The 10182-nt window shown below is 38.4% G+C and overlaps 1 pseudogene; it reads left to right on the top strand.

Moving 5' to 3' along the window:
- Positions 1–3412: 3412 nt before the first annotated feature.
- Positions 3413–3925, top strand: LOC103203334 (annotated as a pseudogene).
- Positions 3926–10182: the final 6257 nt, after the last annotated feature.

Raw genomic sequence — 10182 nt, 5'->3', positions numbered from 1 at the left:
GAAGGCAAATGGTTCTACACTCGCAAATATATACAGGCTTGACAGAGGCCATCTCCACCTATATGTTTTTATGTGCTGCAAATAGATCCATGAATGTGGTAGAACATACAAGGTACAAAGTTATAAAAGCATCTCAGTCATCTTGAGGCAATGAGTCACTGAGTATGGAGGCTCAGGACCAAAGTCTTAGGGGACACTGAGACACAATAATTTTCATAACATAGTCCAAAAATACAATGTTGTTTATTCTACTTTCATGACTAGTGACTGGGGCCTTAAAAGCCTGTGAGCAGCCATCTAAAAATACAGATACTGGTCTTTCCCCATTAGAGCAAAGAAGAGTGAAGAAAATCGAAGCCACAGGAAACAATTAGTTCAAAAGAATAATGGAACATATGACCCCTGACTTCAGGACCCTTAGACCAGAAGAACTTGGTGTCAGGCTACTACTGCTGACTGCTCTAAAAGGGATCACACTAAGAGGTCCTGGACAGTGTGGGAAAATATGGAACACAACTCAAAATCATAAAAAGGTCCAGGCTTACTGGACTGATGAAGACTGGAGGAACCAGCCCCCAACACTATGGGCCTTAGACAAGCTTCAAGCTAGGAAATGAACTTAATCCTGTAAGTCAACTGGCAGCCAAATGACAAACAAACCTATACGGTGAACAAACAGTAATGTCAGGAGGCTATGTACTCATTATAACAGTCAAGCATATGAAATCAAAACCAAAACCAAACTCATTGCCGTCAAGCTGAACCCAATTCATAGCAACCCCTCCTTGGGTTTCTGAGGCGGTATCTCTATGCAAGTAGATTGCCCAACCTTCCTTCCGAGCAGTAGCTGGTGGGTTTGAACTGCCAGCCTTCTGGTTAGCAGTCACATGCCTTAGGCACTATGTTACCAAGCTCCTATATGAGATCAAGGAGACAGCATTTGCCCAGGGATGGAGCTGGGATGTTGGAAGGGAATGGGAAGGAAGAACAAAGGCAGGGGTAGAGGTAGGGAGGAAGTGGGAAGAATGCTGTTACAGTGTGGAGACTGCAGTAAATGTCACAAAACAGAATGCGTATGTATTGTTGAATGGAACCAATTTGTTCTGTAAACTTTCACCCAAATCACAATTTATAAAAAAAAAAAAAAGGAGAGGAAAAAAAAAAGTCAGGATTAAAACTGATTTTTAAACAAACTTACTTGCTACTCTAGAACAATTTAGGAAAACAATACAAGAACAAACTGACAAAATGAAAAATTAGAAACGATACAAAAACAATAAACAGAAATCCAGAAGATTAATACGAAGATTTCAGAAACAGATGACACATTGGCTAGGCAAAGGAGTAGAAGTGAATCAGTGGAAGACAGAATTAATGAGACTGAAGACAAATATCTCAACACTATTTTGTTAAGGGATCAATCAGACAAAGATCAAAACATAACCAAGGAAGCCTAAGATTCATGTGGGATACCATCAAGAGGATTAGGCTATGTGCAACTGGAATTCCAGAACAGGGAAAGATAGATAAAACCACAGAGAAAATTGTCAAAATTTGTTGGAAGACAATTTCCCTAATATGATGAAAAATGAGAATATATCCATTCAGGAAGTCCAACAAACCCCAAACAGGATAGACGCCAAAAGAAAATCACCAAGACATAGTATCATCAACTTACCAAAACCAAAGACAAAGAAAGAATCCTGAAAGCAGCACAGGAAAAATGAAAAATTACCTAAAAAGGGCAACCAATAAGACTAACAAGCTCTGATTTCTCAGCAGAAACAATGCAGGTGAGAAGGCAACGGGATAACATATATACAAAAGCCTGAAAGAAAAGAATTTCCAACCAAGAATAATATACCCAGCAAAAGTGTCTATCAAATATGAGAGTGACATTAAAAAATTTCCAGATAAACAGAAAATAAGGGAGTTTGTTAAAACCAGATGAAGTTTACAAAAGATACTAAAAGCAATCCTTTGGACAGAGAACCAATAGTAAACAACACACATGAGGACATAACCCAGAAACCAACCCAGTTATAGAAGTATCCAAAGTAAAAGAACCTTACAAGACTATGAACAGGGAACCAGAGACATCAATTGGTAAATTAGGACAGCTACAAACCAAAAAGAGGGAATAGTGTAGTTACAGAACTTCTAAATGGTGAGAAAGTCAAGGCAATTGAGAGGTAGAACAGACTATTCTAAACGTGAGAAAAAAATTATAAATTACAGGGCAACTGCAAAGAAAAATACTAATCCTTGGCATCAAAATAAAAAAGAGGAAAAGCAAATAATTAGCAAATACTAAAACAATAGTAATGAAGGAGATGATAACATGACTTATAAACAAAATGAGCACAGCAAAGAAAATTATATGGAATAAGGAAATCAGCAACACCACAAAAGAACACAACAAAATGACATCAATATATTTATACTCGTCAATAATTACACTGAACGTAAATGGATTAAATGCACCACTCAAGAGACGGAGAGTTGCAGACTGGATAAGAAAACATGACCCATCAATACTTTGTCCACAAGAGATTCACCTTAGACACAAAGACAAATCAAAGGTCAGAAAAAGATACAGTAAGCAAATGGCAACCAAAAGAGAGCAGGAGTGGCAATGCTAATTTCTGATAAGACAGATTTTAAGACAAAAACCACCGTAAGAGACAAGAAAGGACATTATATAATGATTAAAGGATCACTTCAACAAGAGACATAACCATAATAAATATCTACACACCCAAAGAAAGAGCCCCAAAATATATAAAGCAGACTTTAACAGAACTGAAAAGACAAACAGATAACTCCTCAGTAATAGTAGGAGATTTTAACACCCCACTTTCAAAACAGAAAAACTGGAAACTCAACAAAGGTACAGAAGAACTAAACACGATTTACCAACTTGACCTTACAAAATATCTAGAGAACACTTCACTCAACAACGGCAAAACATACATTTTTTTCCAGCACACATGGAACATTCTTCAGGATCAATATAAGTTAGGCCACAAAGCAAGCCTCAATAAATTTAAAAACATCTGAGATACTGCAAAGCATCTTCTCTTATCACAATGCTAAAAATTAGAAATCAACAATAGGAAGACCAACAGAAAAAGAGCAAACACATGGACTGAATACCACCCTCCTCAAAAATGACTGGATGATAAAGAAATAAAACATGAAATTAAAAAATTCTTTGCCTCAAACGAGAATAAAAACAATATATGAAAATCTTTGGGACACAGAAAAAGCCGTGATCAAAGAGCAATTTATAGCAATAGAGGCACACATCAAAAAAGAAGAAAGACCCAGCCAGCTCACTCTGGTCTGCGGCCTCCCTGCCCCACCACTGAGAGCCAAAGTCCTGTGCAGTGAGCCTCTGCACCCTGTGAACATGTCACTGTAAGCGGTGTGGAGCTTAAGGGCTGTGGCCTGCAGCTGGTGTGCACTCTCAGCGCCGTGCTTGCCGCGGCTCTGGAGGCCTGGGCCAGGCTCTGTGCAGATTCTGCACACCGGCCACGCTCTGCTCTTGGTGTGTAAATTCACAGACAAACATGAGTGGGTAAGAGCAGACAACAGTATTGTAACAGCGGGAATCAGAAGTGTTGCACAGGAAGCTTTGGGAGCTGTTGTTTATTGTGGTCTTCCTGAAGTTGGGACAAAATTGAAAAAACAAGGTAAGTTTGGTACTCTGGAAAGTGTCAAAGGTGCTAGTTAACTCTATTCTCCTTTATCTGGAGAAGTAATGTAAATTAACAAAGCACTTACAGAAAAGCCACGACTTGTTAACAAATCTTCTTATGAAGATGGTTGGCTGATCAAGATGACACTGAGTAATCCATCAGAACTTGATGAACTGATGAATGAAAAAGCATAGTGGAAATACATAAAATCTATTGAGAAGTGAAAACAGAACTCCTAAATAAACTGGTATGAAAGAACTTATTCAAGAATAACAAAACAAACAAACTCACTGCTGTTGAGTCAATTTTGACTCATAGCAACCCCTTCTTGGGTTTCTGAGGCAGTATCACTACAGAAGTAGATTGCCCAACCTTCCTTCAGAGGAGTGGCTGGTGGGTTTGAAGTGCCAGCCTTCTGGTTAGCAGTCAAATGCCTTAAGCACTACGCCACCAGAGGTCACTACTCCAGCATATTGTCTTAAATTAGTGGTGGAGAGAATTAAAATAGCTTTTAGCAATACCAATGGAAAACAAATTACTTTTGCTGCTAAGACAGTACCCCTTAATTTTCTAAAGACTGCAGATAAACACAATATAACATCTTTTTCACAACACCCTGCGATTATTAGGTTAGGATCGAGTTATAATAATCAGAATTCATGAAATTATCTGTGGTAACAATAATTACAAACATTATGTAATTCAAGGATAACACTGTTATCTTAAGCCAATTAATATTAATTAATATCTTTAATATTGTAACTACTGTTGACATTCATACCTGGATTTGGTCAGAACACCTAATGATTTTTCCACTGGAAATGACTGGGAGTGGAGATAAGTTTTTGTTATTTGTACAATGTAAGCTGAAGAACGATTCTCTCTTAATTTTGCAATAATATATACTGTCTTTGCTGGTGCTATTTTTATACAATGAAGCAACAGCCTTGCAGCAAAGTAAGAAACAGTTTAATAAAACATTCAACTTCTTCATTAAAAAAAAAAGTCAAAATCAACACCTTAACACAACATCTCCAACAATGAGAAAAAGCTGCAAAAAAAGCTTACAGTCACCAGAAGAAAAGGAATAACAAGGATTCGAGGAGAAATAAATGAAACAGAAAATAGACAACAAAAAAAAATAAAGGCTAGAAGTTGGTTCTTTGAAAAGATTAATAAAAGTGACAAACCACTGGTAAACTTAACAAAAAAGGAGAAGATGCAAATAACATAAATAAGAAATGAAAGGGGTGATGTCACAACAGAACCAACAGAAATAAAAAGAGTATCAGGATACTACCAAGAACAAACTTGAAAACCTAAAAGAAACGGACTGATGGCTAGAAAGACACTACTTATGAAAACTAACACAGAATGAGATAGAAAACTTGAACAGACCCATAATAAAAGAAGAAATTGAACAGATCATTAAAAAATTACCAACAAATAAAACTCTCTGCCCAGATGGTTTCACCAGAGAACTCTACCAATCATTCAGAGAAGAGCAGACACCAGTCATACTCAAACTATTGCAGAACATAAGGATGTAATCCTCTCAAATTCATTTTACGAAGCAAGTATTACACTGATATCAAAACCAGGCAAAGACATCACTAGAAAGGAAAACTACAGACAATATCCCTCATGAACACAGATGCAAAAATCTTCAACAAAATCCTAGACAATAGACTCCAACAACACATCAAAAAAATAATTTTTCAGAGGAGTGTTGGTAAGATGGCTGAATAAACAGACAAACTACACAGATCCTCTTCAATAAAGAAAAAAGGAACCAGTTAACACAGATACAGAAGATAATCCTGGAGCCCTGAGCTTTGAAAGGAAGGATACACAAGTGGACTAAACTCCAACTAGTAGCAGAACCTGAATGAAAACACCGAGAAAGGAGACATATGGAACTGCAAACTGTCGGTGATCCTGACAGCATGGACAGCTTGGATATTTCCAAGTGGCATTAGAAACTAAGAATTAATCTAAAATTCGGTCCTGATACCCAGGGCCTGCACAGAGGACTGCACTGGTAGCTGGTGAATAAAGGGAGCAGTGAAGATGGAGACAGGCTGAACCATGGATTTCTGGCTGTCCAGAGGGCACAGCCATTTTGAATGTTTACAAGCATTTCAATCATTTTGGATATTTAAACCAACAGCATTCTCTCAGATTCCAGGGCCCTAAGAATAGGGTCCACTTGCTGGAGACCACAAGGACATTCCAGACACGAACGAATGGAAAGTGCAATATTTCCCTGATTACTCTTATATCCTATACTCTCTTGGTGAACTGATGGGCAGTCATACCTCACTCCCAACCACCTTCTGGGCTGAAAGGAATTCCATCCCTGTCTGTGTGCTCTGAAGGCACCTGGATGCCCTGCCCCATCCCGCCAGATTTTTCTTTTTTTAGTCTGTTTGTTTTTATCTGTATTAAAATTATTATTTTTATCCTTTTTATTATTATTCCTTCTTCTCCCTCTCCCAGGTTCTAGTTTTTGGCTTTTAGTCTCTTCCCTTTTCCTGGTTCCCACTTTTTTCTTTCTTGTGGTTCTCCCCATTCCTTGTTTTTCTTTTTGCATTTTTCCCTTCATTATTTTCCAACTCTACCTCTTTTCTTATTCTCCCCTCCCCAGACACTGCAGATTTTTGTTTTTAATTTTCCGTTTTTCTATTAATATTTCTTTTAGCTTTATAAAGTATTTCTTTAAATATTTTCTCTCATTTATTGCCTTTTCTTTTTTCTCTTTTTGGCGATTGTTCCTGTGTTTATGCAGGGTGTGTTTTTTGTCTTCTTGCTTTTATTTTTTTCATGGTTTTTCAATTACTGTTTTTGTCTGAGTGGGAGACATCAACCATGCCCATATGACCCAACCACACCTGCATCACCTGTGCAGCTCCACTTGCTGAGTGAGAGCCACCACTTCCTATTGAACCAATTGGCCAATGACACATGACTACCAATAAGAGCCTGACTCACCCTTAACGGCTCTTCACAGTTAACAGAGATCTGTGCAGCCACTTTCATTCTCTATCACACCCAGGAGACAGTTGGTGAGTGCATAAGTGCTGCCAACTAGTGAATAGAGGAGCACAGTATCTATCCCTTACACCAAAAATAAAATAAAATAAAAATCTTGGGCGAATCACTACAACATCCAATCACCAATTAAATATAAATACAACAAAGTCACAATGTCTTGGAAACTAAAGACCATCACAGTCCACATAAAGAAGCAAGATAAAGCAGTAGAAACAAGGGACCAGGATACAGACCTAGAACAAATCCCTGAGGAAGAAGTAGCATTGGAACTCCCTGATAAGGAATTCAAAAGAATTATATTTAGGTACCTTCAATGGACTGAGAGACAGGTCAAGGAAAAAAAAAAAAAAAAAACCTGACAAAATTAAGGATAACAAAGACAAAACCCTAGAACAATTTCGGAAGAAAACACAAGAACAAAATGACAAAATAAATGAAAAATTAAAATGATACAAAATCTACAGATAGAAAGGGATCAATCAGAAAAAAAATCAAAACAAAATGAAGAAAGCCTAAGATTCATGTGGGATAGCATCAAAAGGAATAACTTACGTGTAATTGGAATTCCAGAACAGGAAGAGAAAAAGAAAACCACTGAGAAATTGTCCAAGATTTGTTGGAAGAGAACTTCCCTGATAGGATGAAAGATGAGAATATATCCATTCAGGATATATTACTATGGTATATATAAAACCCTGAAAGATAAAAGTTTCCAACCAAGAATTGTATACAGCGCAAAACTGTCACGAAATTTGATGGTGAAATTAGATTTTCAGAGAAGCAGAAATTAACGGAATTTGTTAAAACCAAATCAACCTCACAAGAGATATTAAAGGCAGTCCTTTAAACAGAGAAGCAATAATAGCAAACAACCACCAAACATTAACACACATGATGACATAACCCATAAACCAACCCAGTTATGGAGGTATCCAAAGTAAAATAAGCTTACAAGATTGTAAACAGGGAACCAGAGACATCAATTGGCAAATAAGGACAACTACAAACCAAAAAGATGGAAAAAACATGGTAGTTACAGAACTTCTAAATAGTGAGGAAGTCAAGAGAGTTAAAAGATAGAATAGACTATTCTAAACTTGGGGATAAATTATAAATCACAGGGTAATCTCGAAGAAAAATGATAAGCCTTCACATCACAATAAAAAAGAGGATAAGCACAAATATTTAGCAAATACTAATACAACAACAACAAAGGAAATGATAACATGACTCACAAAACAAAATAAGCTCAACACAGAAAATTATATGGAACAAAGAAACCAGGAATACCTTGAAAAAACACATAACAAAATGACTGCAACAAAATTCATACTTGTCAATAATTACACTGAATGTCAATGGATTAAATACACCACTCAAGGGACAAGAGAGTTGCAGACTGGGTAAGAAAACAAAACCCATCAATATGCTGTCCAAAAGAGACACACCTTAGAGATAAAGACAAAAATAGACTAAATATTAAAGGTTGGAAAAAGATATATGAAGCAAATAGCAACCAAAAAAGAGCAGGAGGGGCAATATTAATTTCTGATGAAGTTGACTTTAAGAGAAAAACCACAATAAGAGACAAGGAAGGACATTATATAATGATTACAGGATCAATTGAACAAGAAGATACAACCATAATAAATATCTATGGACCCAATGAAAAAGCAGCAGAATACATAAATCAGACTTCAACAGAAATGAAATGACAGCTGACTCCACAGTCATGTTGTTGTTGTTATGTGCCGTCGAGTCGGCCCCGACTCATAGCGACCCCTCCTTGGGTTGCCAAGGCAGTATCACTACGGAAGTAGATTGCCAAGTCTTCCTTCTGAGGAGTGGCTGGTGGGTTTGAACCGCCAGCCTTCTGGTTAGCAGTCAAGTGCCATAGGCACTATGCTACCAGAGCTCCTCCTAGCAATTCCATTACTAGTATATACCTAGCAATTCCATTACTAGGTATATATTCTAAAGAACTGAGAGCCAGGACAAAAACAGACATATGCACACCCATTTCATTACAGCACTATTTACAGAAGCCAAAAGATGGAAACAACCTAGGTATCCATCAACTGAGGCATGGATAACCAAACTATGGTACATACAGACAATGGAATACTATGCAACCTTAAAGAATAATGTAGAATCTGCAAAACACCACATAATGTGGATGAACTTGAAGGACATTATGCTGAGTGAAATAACTCAGTCACAGAAGGACAAATATTGTATTAGTCCGTTATTGTAGAAGTCAAGGAAAGGTTTCTACGTGGAAGGAAATTTTCTTTGTTGGCTACCAAGGGTGGGAGTGGAGGGGAGGGAACAATGCTAGATAGGTAGAGACAAGTATTGATTTGGGTGAAGGGAAGGAAAATATACCAAACGCGAGTGATCAACACGATGGCACTGAGGAAGAGGAAGACATAGATTGTGCATGAGAGGTACAAACAACAAAGATCACTACCTTTGTGCACATACAGTACTGTTGTCAGTGATAGCAAACATTAATATATAAAGTTGATAAATGAGTGGACAGGCAGAACGACAGGTATGTCTATGTAGGGGGGAGTGTTCCCATGACCATGTATAGGGCTGGCAACTATCTCTAAGTGTATTTGTATGTACTGGCAAATTTCTCTAAGTGTATTTGTATGTTCTGTAAGTAGTTCCAGGTATACACCTCAGATTCTGGCCTTACTATAGAGTCATGCCCAAGGAAAAAGCAGCCTCCAAGCCCCAGACTACTTGGAGACTGAGGTACCTGGGCCCGAGGCTCGGAGACTGCTTTTTCCTTGGGTGTGGCTCTATATTAAGGCAGGGGCCTGAGGTTGGCAGCCCCAGAGCTTGGAGGATGCTTTTCCTTGGGTGGGGCTCTATATTAAGGTGGGGGCCTAAACTAAGGTAGGCAGGTGCAGAGGGGTTAGGAACAACTAAAAGAGATGAACTTGTTTGTTGTCCTGTGGTAGCTTACATGTTGCTGTGAGGCTGGAGGCTATGGAACCATGTAACAAAACGTCAGCACAATTACCCATGGTGGAGAGATTTCAGCAGAGCTTCTCGGCTTAGACAGACTCAGAAGACTGGAAAACCTTATGAATAGCCTTGAAACATTGTCCGACACGGTGCTGGAAGATGACCCCATCAGGTCAGAAGGCATTCAAAATTTGACTGGGGAAGAGCTGACTCTTCAGAGTAGAGACAACCTTAACAATATGGATGTTGTTGTTGTTGTTAAGTGCCGTTGAGTCATTTCCGACTCATAGCAACCCCATGCACAGTAGAACGAAACACTGCCCGATCCCACGCCAGCCCCACAATCCCTGCTATACTTGAGCCCATCATGGCAGCCACCGTGTCAATCCATCTCGTTGAAGGCCTCCCCCTCTTTCGTCGACCCTCCACCCCACCAAGCATGACATCC

Source organism: Orycteropus afer, unplaced genomic scaffold (assembly GCF_000298275.1).
Source record: "Orycteropus afer afer isolate SDZICR_OR568_19922 unplaced genomic scaffold, OryAfe1.0 scaffold00213, whole genome shotgun sequence".
NCBI classification, from domain to species: domain Eukaryota; kingdom Metazoa; phylum Chordata; class Mammalia; order Tubulidentata; family Orycteropodidae; genus Orycteropus; species Orycteropus afer.
Note: the sequence above shows the minus strand (reverse complement) of the source record. Positions and strands in the feature narration are given on the sequence as shown.